The 12,661-nt window shown below is 53.8% G+C and overlaps 1 protein-coding gene across 3 annotated transcripts in view; it reads right to left on the bottom strand.

Annotated features, from left to right (window-relative positions):
• VPS9D1 (VPS9 domain containing 1) overlaps nucleotides 1-12,661 on the bottom strand; it is a 306,602-nt gene that overhangs the window by 202,563 nt on the left and 91,378 nt on the right. The gene's annotated exons all lie outside the window — the stretch shown is intronic.

Below are 12,661 nucleotides of genomic sequence, written 5' to 3'. Positions count from 1 at the left end.
AGACACTGGCGCAAACACCCCACTCCTGCCACTAAAACCATCTACTATCAACTTATGCATGCATATAGAAACGCCATTCAAAAAACTAAAAAAGAATACTATGCCAAGAAAATTCACCATCTCCAATTCAACCCAAAGGCACTATTCACCTTGGTCTCAAATCTTACTAAACCCAACGTGTCTCCACCACAAGTCCCCTCCACACAGACCAGCTGTAATGAAATTGCCCTTTTCTTTAAAAACAAAATCTCCAACATCACTGCCAAATTTACCCCTAATACCAAAAATACCCCCAATTCCAACAGCATAACCCCACCCCCACCCCATACACACCCACCATCCTCTCTTCTTTTGAACCCTCCTCAACTCTAGAAATAGAGAACATCTTAAAAAAGATGAGACCTTTCTTCCCATCCCTCTGAAACTATCCCCACCAAACTTCTACTCGCTATTCCTAAAACCATAGCCACTTCACTCTCCAAAATCGTGAACTGTTCTCTTGAACACGGCTTGGTCCCTAACTCCCTGAAACAAGCTGTGGTCAAGCCCATCCTAAACAAACCCTCCCTTGATCCCTCCAATCTATCTAATCTCCGTCCCATCTCCAAAGTCATTGAGAAACTAGTAAACTCCCGCCTCTCTGACCACCTAGAACAATCCAACATACTCCTACCAACACAATATGGTTTCCGAAAACATCTCAGTACGGAATCCCTACTCCTCTCCCTTACAGATACCATCATCAAAGGAATGGATGCTGGTAACTCCTATCCTATTACCATGCTAGATGTTTCCGCCGCTTTCGATACCGTAAATCATAACATCCTCATCAACACCCTCATCAGCATAGGAATCTCAGGCACCGCTCTTTCCTGGATTAAATCTTACCTCCAAAACCGTACTTACACAGTCCTAACCGACAATTTTACATCCCCCCTGTTAATCTCGACTGTGGCGTTCCCCAAGGATCCTCCCTCTCTTCCACCCTATTCAACATTTATATGCTCCCCCTTACAAACCTCCTCTCCAACCTTGGTTTTACACACTTCATCTATGCGGATGATGTGCAAATCCTCATCCCCTTCACAAACTCCTTGCTCACCGCACTCCAAAACTGGAACACTATTCTTGCCTCCATAAACCAGCTCCTCACTGACATGCACCTAGCCCTCAATCCTCAAAAAAATGAACTCCTCCTCATCTCCTCTAGACATGCGTCAATACCCATTCCCTCCACCCTCCATTCCTCCAACTTTCCCTCTGACACAAGAAACCTAGGTGTTATACTTGATAACCAACTCACTTTCAAATCATATATCAAATCTATCCTTAGCAGCTGCTACTTCAAATTACAAACCCTCAAAAACTCAAACCCCTTCTCCATTTCTCTGACTTCCGCACAGTACTCCAATCTATAATTTTTTCGAAGATTGATTACTGCAACGCTCTCCTACTTGGACTCCCTGCTACCCACATCAAACCTTTACAACTCCTACAAAACGCTACTGCACGCATCCTCACAAATGCTAATAAGAAAGACCACATCACTCCCACCCTTATTGATCTCCATTGGCTCCCCATTCACTCACGTATTATCTACAAGACCCTTACCCTCATTCACAAAAGTATTACAAATGAACATTACAACTGGATAAACCCACCTTTCCTCCCTCGTACCTCCACAAGGCCTACCCGTTCCTCACTCCGTGGAACTCTTATTTCTCCTTCCATAAAATCCACGAGACTCATCTCCACCACCAATAGAGCCCTTCCCTCGCAGGCCCTACCCTATGGAACTCTATGGCCTCTTGACCTACGCACCGAATCCTCCCACACCCACTTTCAAAAAGAAACTCAAAACCTGGCTCTTCCTCCAAGCATACCCCCAATCATCATCACTTACCAACACCCTAACCCTATCATCTTCACCTACCAATACCCCCCTCTCAGGACCTACATCCAACACCTACCCCCTCTAACCCCTCTAAGGAATCACAAATGTCTTATTTAACCTTTTGTATATAAAGAATGTTATGTTGTATAACCTCACATTTAACATCACTTAAACGCCTGTTGTCTCTGCGCTTATACAACTTTGTATATAACCAGTGTATTTAACAAATGTTCCTCTAAACCCTGTACATACCATATCCCTCTGTGTCTTTGTTCACCCTCCCCCTGCCCCCCCTTCGTCACGCCTAACCCGAATCCCTCCCTCTCCTTGTTATCTAGTTACTCAAGCTGTTTACTGCGTTTATCTTATATACTGTTCCTTGTAAAGGCAATGCCTATATATTTACTGGTTGTAAGTTACTTGTAAACCGTCACGATGTGCAAACGGCTGGCGGTATATAAAATCATTTAAATAAAATAAATAAATAAATAAATAAATAGCTAAAAATGTGCATGGGAAAGGCAATAATCAAAGCCAGCATTTTAGCTGGAGGAATGGGCTCTTGAAATGTGCCCACCTGTTATGTTGACAAAACTGAGCACACGGTGTTGACTGGAAAAAGCAGATGCAGATCCTCTGTTGGGTCCTTCTGCCTGAGGCAATAATCAAAGCAAAATTATTCACTTTGACTACGGTAGAGTTTGCACTAACCAGGCCCCCAGAACTATTAATAGGAGTCGCCAGGTCAGATTGTAGCTGGTACTTTTTATGACGGCTGGGTTCCAAGAAATTCATGGAGGCTGCCATTTTCTTCTCTGGAGCTTCCTGTGCTGCTCAGCCATCGCTCCCTTTCCCCTTGAAGTTTCGGGGTGGAGCAGCAAGAAAACGTTGAAGGGGTCATACAGGACATCTGGGTGCCTTTATGAGCTCCTGCGGCACAGTCACAAACATGGGGCACACATGGTACCCAGTGCAGGAATGGAAAAAGAAAATTATTACTTACCTGCTAATTTTCGTTCCTGTAGTACCATGGATCAGTCCAGACAGTGGGTTATGTCCCCAATCCAGCAGATGGAGTCAGTCAAAGCTTCGAGGGGGCGTCACCATAAGTGCTACTACCCCCTCTGCAGGAGTTCAGTATCGAGAATATCCAAGCCCGAGTAAACCAAGAACCCCCAAATTGGATCAAGTTGAAGGAACGGCAACAATCAGCGGTATAACCTAAGAAACAAAACCGTGCCCGCCCCGCCAACGGGTGGGGGGACAAAAGGTCAGCGTGTCAACCCCAAAACGGAACTGTGACAAACAGTGAAAAACTGAGCAATCGTGAAAGACAGAAAGTACTACCGTCCCGTAGAGGGAAAAACCCCGTCGAGCAGGGATAGGACCCAAATGCGGTGGGCGTCTGGACTGATCCATGGTACTACAGGAACGAAAATTAGCAGGTAAGTAATAATTTTCTTTTCCCTGTACGTACCTGGATCAGTCCAGACAGTGGGATGTACCCAAGCGTCCCTAAACCGGGTGGGGTCCTGCGAGACCCGCTCGTAGAACCTGCTCACCAAAGTGTCCAAAGACCGAGGAAGCGAGGTGAAGACGATAGTGTCTGGCGAAAGTGTGTAGCGATTTCCAGGTGGCTGCTCTACAGATTTCTTGAGAGGAGACCGAGCGGGTCTCCGCCCAAGAGGCCGCCTGAGAGCGTGTAGAATGCGCAACAATACCGGGTGGGGGAGTCCGCCCCACCCCAATGTAGGAAGCGGCAATGCCAGCCTTCAACCATCTGGCAATGGTCGTCTTCGAGGCCTGAGCTCCCTTCCGAGGGCCGGACCAGAGGACGAAGAGATGGTCAGAAGTCCTGAAGTCATTCGTAGCCTCCAGATAGAGGTGCAGGGTGCGCTTGACGTCCAGAAGCCGGAGAGACCTCGGTTCCGAAGCGGAGAAGGAAGGAAGCTCCACCGTCTGATTCACATGGAACGCGGACACCACCTTCGGGAGGAAGGAGGGGACCGTACGAATCGAAACCCCGGAATCCGAGAACCGGAGATAGGGTTCTCTGCACGACAGGGCCTGCAGCTCCGAGATGCGCCGAGCGGAGCAGATAGCCACCAGGAACACCGCCTTGAGAGTGAGATCCTTGATCGTCGCATTCCGCAGTGGTTCAAACGGAGGTCCTGACATGGCCCGTAGCACCAGGTTGAGACTCCAGGAGGGACAAGGATTCCGCACCGGAGGTCGCATGTGTTGGACACCCTTGAGAAAACGGAGAATATCCGGGTGTTGTAGTAGGGAACCCCCGTCCCGCAGGAGCGAGCCAAGGGCGGCCACCTGAACCCGGAGTGAGTTGTAGGCAAGTCCCTTGTCCACCCCTGCTTGTAGAAACTGAAGGATCTGAGGAACCGAAGCCTCAGAGGGACTCGTGTCCAGTCCGGCACACCACAGCTCGAACACCTTCCAGACTCGCACATAGGCTACCGACGTCGAAGTCTTTCGAGAACGCAGCAGTGTTGAGACTACCGCCTCCTGGTAGCCCCGGCGCCGGAGGCGGCGCCTCTCAAAAGCCAGGCCGCAAGACAGAAGAGTTCTGCCTGGTCGAAAAATACCGGGCCTTGGTGAAGGAGGCGGGGGAGATGTCCCAGACGGATGGGTCCGTCGATCACCAGTTGGAGCAGGTCCGCAAACCAAGGTCGTCTTGGCCACTCCGGAGCGACGAAGATCACCGGTCCCTGGTGTACCTCTACGCGGCGGAGTAGTCTTCCCACCAGCGGCCACGGCGGGAACGCGTAAAGAAGCAGGTTGGCCGGCCACGGGAGTACGAGAGCGTCCACGCCCTCCGCTCCCCGCTCTCTCCGGCGGCTGAAGAACCGGGGAGCCTTGGTATTTCGTGCGGACGCCATGAGATCGAGGTGGGGGGGTCCCCAACGTCGAACGAGCAGCTGCATCGCCTCGTCGGAGAGGGACCATTCCCCGGGGTCCAAGAGCTGACGGCTGAGGTAATCGGCCTGTACGTTGTCCACGCCCGCGATGTGCGAGGCCGCCAGGCGGGCCAGATACCGCTCCGCCCACTGCATCAGCATTTCTGCTTCGAGCGCGACCTGCGGGCTGCGGGTGCCGCCCTGTCGGTTGATGTAGGCCACCGTCGTCGCATTGTCCGATAAGATCCTGACCTCCCGGTTCCGGAGGAGTGGCAGGAAGTGCTGGAGCGCTAATCTGACCGCTCTGGTCTCCAGTAGATTTATGGACCACTTTGATTCCTCCGCGGACCACGTCCCTTGCGTGGCGCTGCGGTCGCAGACCGCTCCCCATCCTACTAGACTGGCGTCGGTGGTTACCACGACCCAATTTGGCAGATCGAGAGACATGCCGCGGGCCAAATTCTCCGGATTCATCCACCAGGTTAGACTGTTCCTGGCAAACAGCGGTAGAGGAAGGAGCACCTGGTAGTCTTGCGAAAGCGGCTTCCAACGTGATAGAAGCGCTCTCTGGAGGCTGAGGCGCGCAAATGGCCCAAGGGACCATTGTCGATGGTGAGCCCCATCACCCCTAGGAGCTGCAGATAGTCCCAGGAGGTGGGAACCGATAACGCAGAAAACCGTTGTATGTGATCCCGCAGGGCTCGCGCCTTGTTCCTGACGTAGAAAAACCCGCGCCCAGACGGGGTGTCGAAGGTCGCCCCTAGGAAATCCAGGCGCTTGCGAAGGTACCAGGGAGCTCTTGGAGAAATTCACCACCCATCCGAGGGACTGCAGAAACTCGATAACTCTGGCCACAGCCTCCTGTCCATGCTGAAAAGACTTCGCTCGGATTGAGCCAATCGTCCACGGTAAGGATGAACGAGAATCCCCTCCTTCCGCAAGGCAGCCGCCACCACCACCATGATCTTGGTGAAAGTGCGAGGAGCCGTTGCTAGCCCGAACGGGAGAGCCACAAACTGGAAATGTTGACCCAGGATCTTGAACCGCAGAAGACACAATGATGCTCCCGGCGAATGGGATGTGGAGGTAGGCCTCCGTCAGGTCCAGGGAGGCCAGGAATTCCCCGCGATGCACCGCTGTGCGATCACGGACCGCAGCGTTTCCATGCGGAAACGAACCACCCGGAGCGATTTGTTGACTTCTTTCAAGTCCAGAATGGGCCGGTAGGATCCGTCCTTCTTTGGCACCACGAAGTAGATGGAATAATGGCCCGAGCCCACCTCTTCGAAGGGCACGGGCGCAATGGCGCCTATCTCCCAAAGTCTGTCCAGAGTCAACTGCACCGCCTGTCGCTTGGTGTCCGAGCCGCAAGGGGAGAAAATGAACCGTCCCTTTGGAGCGCGGACAAACTCCAACGCGTAACCTTGTCCGATGGTGTCCAAGACCCCACTGATTCCGAGGTGATTTGCGCCCACTCCTCGTAGAAGAACGCCAGTCGCCCCCCGATCCTGGGGACGGCGGAGTGGGCGAGCTGAACATCATTGCGAGGACTTGGGAGAGGGTTGTCCAGCTGCGGGGGCGGGCCGCGCGGGGCGGCGCCCGCGAAAGGAGCGAGACCAGGGCTGAGACCTGGGGGCAGAGGGCCTGGCTGCCGCCGGTCTGTAGTTCCGGTAGCGCCGTTGCGCCCTGGCTTTGGTCCGCGAGGACGAGAACGCCCTGGTGGAGCGATACCTGTCTTCCGGCAGGCGATGAACCGCATTTTCCCCCAGTGTCTTGATGATTTGATCCAAATCGTCCCCGAACAGGAACTTGCCCCTGAATGGCAGGGAGCCCAGGCTCGACTTGGAGGATGTGTCCGCCGCCCAGTTGCGGAGCCATAGGAGGCGCCGTGCCGCTACCACCGAGGCCATGGAGCGGGCGAGGACCCGAAACAGGTCATAGGAGGCGTCAGCCCCATACGCAACCGCAGCTTCCAGTCTATCCGCCTGGGCGGCCTCCCCGGCCGGTAGGACCTGAGACGTGAGCAGTTGTTGAACCCAGAGAAGGCTGGCCCGCTGTACCAGCGAGCTACACATCACCGCCCGCAAACCTACCGCGGAGACCTCGAAGACCCGCTTGAGGAAGACTTCCAACTTGCGATCTTGCGCGTCTCGTAAGGCCGCTCCCCCTGTAACTGGGATGGTTGTCCTCTTCGTGACCGCTGTCACCGCGGAGTCCACTTTAGGTACCTTGATGAGATCGAGAAAATCTTCCGGCAGCGGGTAGAGCCTCTCCATGGTCCGGCTGCCTTTAAAGGAAGCTTCCGGGGCATCCCACTCCCCGGTGAGAAGCTGAAGGAAAGAATCATGAATGGGAAAAGCCCGCGCCCTCGGCCTCCGGGCTGCCAGGACCGGATCCCCCTTCCTTGAGGAAGTGACCACAGCGGGCGCTACGGGCGCGGGCGGCTCCGGCGGTGGATCGAGGTCCAACTCCTTAATAACCTGTGGAAGTAGGTCCTCCAGCTCTTCCCGCTGGAACAGACGCAGCGTGTGCGGATCATCACCCTCTGAAGTGGGGTCTCCTTGACCCGGATCCGCCGGGTCCGATCCAGGGGAACCTGGTCCTGAGCCCGCAGTCCCCGAGCTGCCCGGGAGCCGGGCACGAGCGGGAGGCAGAGGGGCCCCCACACCCGCCGGAGCGGGGGGGGCCGGTGAAGGTAGCGAGAGCCGCGGTATCTTGTTTGGCGGAGGTCCCGTGGGAGCCTCCAGGCTCTGCAGATATGCGGTGTGCAGCAACAGAATAAACTCTGGGGAAAACCCCTGTCTACCCGAGGGGGGCTCCGAGGGGGGGGGCCCCGGGGAACCCGGCCCCTGCGGGACTGTCTCCGGGTCCGATTCCGGGAGTAAATGTGGCGGGGATTCCCCAGCATCCCCGGCCCCCAGCGCTGTCTGTTCCCCCTCAGGGCGTGCAGAGTGTAAGATGGCCGCCGTTCCCGCCAGGAATGGGGGAGGGGCCGGCCCCCGCCCGCCCGGGCAAGCCTGTGAGACGAAGGGAAATTGATGCGGGGCCGCGAGGTGCCTTCCCCCCCGGGGAGACACCTCGCACAGATGCCCTCCCTCGAGATCCGCGAGCCCAGCTCGCCGCAGCAGAGCAGCGCTCTGGCCGCGGCCATCGGAGCTGTGCAGGAAGACAGGCCCGGCAGATCAAAAAATTCACCCGGTCAGAGCCTCGGGGGGGGCCGAGAAACGGGAGCGCCGCTGCGGGGGGCCACGGACGGCCTGCACAAACCCGCCGAGAAACGAAGACGGCACCGCGGTGGGGGCCTTCCAGGCCGCGCGACCCGCCAACGACGAGCTCCCTGCCTGCCTCCGCAGCCCACGAGGAGCCGCGAAAATGGCCGCAGGCAAGAGAGGGAACGCGGAGAGGCCGGTCCTACTGGCCTCCGCGACCGGTCCGTCGAAGCAAACTGCAGGGAAAGAAGCAAAAAAAAAAAAACAAACACTGCACTTACCCCGCACGCAACCAAAGGAGAAGGAGAGAGCAGACAAACATAGAGGGAAGCCACGCCTCCCAATTAAGGCCCTCTAATTCACTTTACCCTTTTTTTTTTTTTTTTTTTAAACAAAACTTGATCCAAAAATAAGTAGCAGAGAGAAGAAATTAGAAAAGAAGTACAAGGAATGCCTGAGGTAATCGGGAGCAACCCGTAGTCCCTACTCGCATCTGCTGGAGTCAGAAGATACTGAACTCCTGCAGAGGGGGTAGTAGCACTTATGGTGACGCCCCCTCGAAGCTTTGACTGACTCCATCTGCTGGATTGGGGACATAACCCACTGTCTGGACTGATCCAGGTACGTACAGGGAACAGCATGATCATCACAGATGCTTTTAAGCAGAAAATCATGCTCTTAAGCAGAAAATCGTTCTTACAAGATTTTACAAAATGGGGGAACAGGCAGGAGAGAAGAGGGGGTTTTTTTGTTTGTTTGTTTGGTTTTTTTTTAAGGGTGATGAATGCATAGAACAACCTTCCAGTGGAGGCAAATCAATAACTAAATTTAAGAAAGCCCAGAGGGTGCTGGAGTAAAGGGGGTAAAGCCCAGGACAAACACAGAGAATCCTTAGTGCTGGGAAGAGGGTAAAGCCTAGGATAAATACAGAAGAAACCATACTAAGGGAGGGAGGATAGGATAAGCACAGAGGATCCTTAGTGCTGGGGGGGAGTGAGGGGTAAAGCTTGGGATAAGCACAGATAGTCTTTAGCTGTGCAGGAGTGAGGGGTAAAGCCTGGGATAAGCAGAGAGCATCCTTAGCTGTGGGGGAGTGAGGGGTAAAGCCTGGGATAAACACAGAGGATCCTTAGCTGTGGGGTGAGTTAGGGGTAAAGCCTGGGATAAGCACAGAGGATCCTTAGCTGTGGGGGTAAAACCTGGCATAAGCACAGAGGATCCTTAGCTGTGGGGGAGTGAGGGGTAAAGCCTGGGATAAGCAGAGGTTCCTTAGCTGTGGGAGAAATGAGGGGTAAAGCCTGGGATAAGCACAGATGATCCTTAGCTGTGGGGGAGTGAGGGATAAAGCCTGGGATAAGCACAGAGGATCCCTCAGTTGTGGGGGAGTGAGCGGTAAAGCCTGGGATAAGCACAGAGGATCCTTAGCTGTGGGGGGGGAGTGAGGGGTAAAGCCTGGGCTAAGCACAGAGGATCTTCAGCTGTGGGGCAGGGAGGGGTAAAGTCTGGGATAAACCCAGAGGATGCTTAGCTATAGATGAGTGAGAAGTAAAGCCTTGGATAAGTTAGCAGGATCCTTAGCTGTGGGGGGATTGAGGGGGTAAAGCCTGGGATAAGCACAGAGGGTTCTTAGCTGTGGGGGAGCCTGGGATATGCACAGGGGATCCTTAGTACTGAGGGAGTGGGGGGAGGGAAGAATAAGCAAAGAGGATCTTTAGTTACAAAGAAGTTAAGAGAAAGTTAGAGATCAACTGAAGTCTATGCAATTGCTGTTTGATTTTATGATTTTACTTATTGTATTATGTTTTTTATCGGAGAAATTACTTACCTGATAATTTCGTTTTCCTTAGTGTAGACAGATGGACTCAGATGGGTATAGTGTACTCCTGATAGCAGTTGGAGACGGATCAGATTTCAATCTGACGTCAGCCCCTAGTACATATACCCCTGCAGGAAGTACAGGAAGTGCAGCTCTTCAGTATTCTTCTCGAAAAGCATTGTAGATAATTGTGTGACTGACTAATTTGATTAACTTGAATAACTTGGTTAAACTTTATAACTTGATTAACTTGAACTGGTTGGAATGACTATAGCTGGAGACCGCCAGTACTCAACTGGAAAGAGTCGACACCCGGTAGGGTGGGTGCCCTAGGTGAATGAAAACATGGCTTACCCTTGAATCATTCGGAATTCCATGCGTAACGGCAGCCAAAGGTGGGATGCTGAGTCCATCTGTCTACACTAAGGAAAACGAAATTATTAGGTAAGTAATTTCTCCATTTCCTAGCGTGTAGCAGATGGACTCAGGACCAATGGGATGTATAAAAGCTACTCCCGAACCGGGTGGGAGGCTGCCTGTGACCCACTTAGTACTGCCCTTGCAAATGCCGTGTCCTCCCCAGCCTGAACATCCAGATGGTAGAATCTGGAGAAGGTGTGGATGGAGGACCATGTCGCCGCCCTGCAGATCTCGGCGGGTGACAGCATTCTGGTTTCTGCCCAGGATACTGCCTGGGCTCTGGTAGAATGGTCCTTGACCTGTAGAGGCGGATGTCTGCCTGCTTCTACGTAGGCCGCCTTGATGACTTCCTTGATCCAGCGGGCTACGGTTGCCCGCGAGGCAGCTTCCCCTTGAATCTTCCCGCTGTGAAGGACGAAAAGGTGGTCCGTTTTTCATACGGGTTCCGACATTTCCAGGTATTTGGACAGGAGTCTGCCTATATTGAGGTGGCGTAGACTACGAGCTTCTTCCGAATTCTTCAAGTCATCCGGCGATGGTAGCCAGATGGTTTGGTTAAGATGGAAGTGTGATACCACCTTGGGAAGAAATGAAGGGACCATGCGTAGCTGGATGGATCCCGGGGTGAGCCTGAGGAAAGGCTCAAGGCAGGACAGTGCTTGTAGTTCTGAGATGCGGCGGGCTGAGCAAACTGCCAGCAGAAAGGCTGTCTTTAAAGTTAACAGACGGAGGAACAGACCTTGGAGGGGTCTGAAGGAGGTTCCTGCTAGGAAATCCAGGACCAGGTTGAGATTCCACAGAGGGTACCGGCCCACTTTAGTGGTGGGCGGATGTGTTTGACTCCTTTCAGGAAACGTGACACGTCCGGGTGAGAAGCTATGCTGTCGCCCCTGCTCTTGGGGCCGTAGCATGACAATGCGGCCACCTGTACCTTGACAGAGTTGAGGGATAGCCCCTTCTGTAGCCCAATCTGTAAGAATTCCAGGATCACGGGAACTTTAGTTGAGCATGGCTTGATGTCGTGGTCTTCGCACCAGGCTTCAAAAACTCTCCAAATCCTTATGTACGTTAGAGATGTGGAGAACTTGCATGCTCGGAGTAGGGTGTCGATTACAGCCCACGAGTATCCGCTCTTTCTCAGGCGAGCCCTCTCAATGGCCAGGCCGTAAGAGAGAATTGAGCTGGATCCTCGTGGAGGATCGATCCTTGTTGGAGCAGGTCTCTGTGTGGAGGCAGAGGTAGGGGGTTCCCTGCCAGTAGTCTTCTCATGTCAGCGTACCACGGTCTTCTTGGCCAGTCCGGGGCCACCAGAAGAACTAGTCCCCTGTGCAGCTGTATCTTGTGAATGATTGCGCCCAGTAGGGGCCACGATGGGAAAGCATATAATAGGGTCCCCTGTGGCCAGGTCTGTACCAGGGCATCAATCCCCTGGGACTGAGGTTCCCGCCTGCGGCTGAAGTACCTGGGTACTTGGGCGTTGGACCAGTTTGCCAGAAGGTCCATGTCTAGTGTCCCCCACCGGTTCACTATCATTTGGAACGCTGCGGACGACAGCTTCCATTCTCCTGGGTCTAGACCAGGGGTAGGGAACCTATGGCTCGCAAGCCAGATGCGGCTCTTTTGATGGCTGCATCTGGCTCGCAGACAAATCTTTAATAAAACAGTAAAAATCTTAACAAAACCCCCCACCCTCCTGACGCCCCCCAAGACCTCCAAAATTAATTTACTACAACCCCCCCCCCCCCCCCCCAAGAACTGCCAAAAGTCCCTGGAGGTCCAGCGGGGGTCCAGGAGCGGTCCGGGAGCGATCTCCTGGACTTGGGCTGTCGGCTGCCAGTAGTCAAATGGCGCCGGCGACCCTTTGCCCTCACTATAACTGGGGTCGACCAATGGCGGCAGTAGCCCCTGTGACATAGTAAGGGCAAAGGGCCGTCGACTGCCAGTAATCAAAATGGCGTCGACGGCCCTTTGCCCTTTCTATATCACAGGGGCTACCCCCGCCATTGGTCGACCCCAGTGACATAGTGAGGGCAAAGGGCCGTCGGCGCCATTTTGACTACTGGCAGCCGACAGCCCAAGTCCAGGAGATCGCTCCCGGATTGCTCCTGGACTCCCGCTGGACCACAAGGGACTTTTGGCAGGTCTTGGGGGGGTCAGGAGGGTGAGGGATTGTAGTAAATTAATTTTGGAGGTCTTGGGGGGGTGTCAGGAGGGTGGGGGAGTTTTGGTCTTGGGGGGGGTCAGGAGGGGGGGTGTAGTAAATTAATTTGGCAGGTCTTGGGGGGGCGTCAGGAGAGTAGGGGGATGTAGTAAATTAATTTGGTAGGTCTTGTATGGCTCTCACGGAATTACATTTTAAAATATGTGGCGTTCATGGCTCTCTCAGCCATAAAGGTTCCCGACCCCTGGT

Source organism: Rhinatrema bivittatum, chromosome 7, assembly GCF_901001135.1.
Source record: "Rhinatrema bivittatum chromosome 7, aRhiBiv1.1, whole genome shotgun sequence".
Lineage (NCBI taxonomy): Eukaryota > Metazoa > Chordata > Amphibia > Gymnophiona > Rhinatrematidae > Rhinatrema > Rhinatrema bivittatum.
This window is presented reverse-complemented; position numbering and strand designations above follow the sequence as displayed.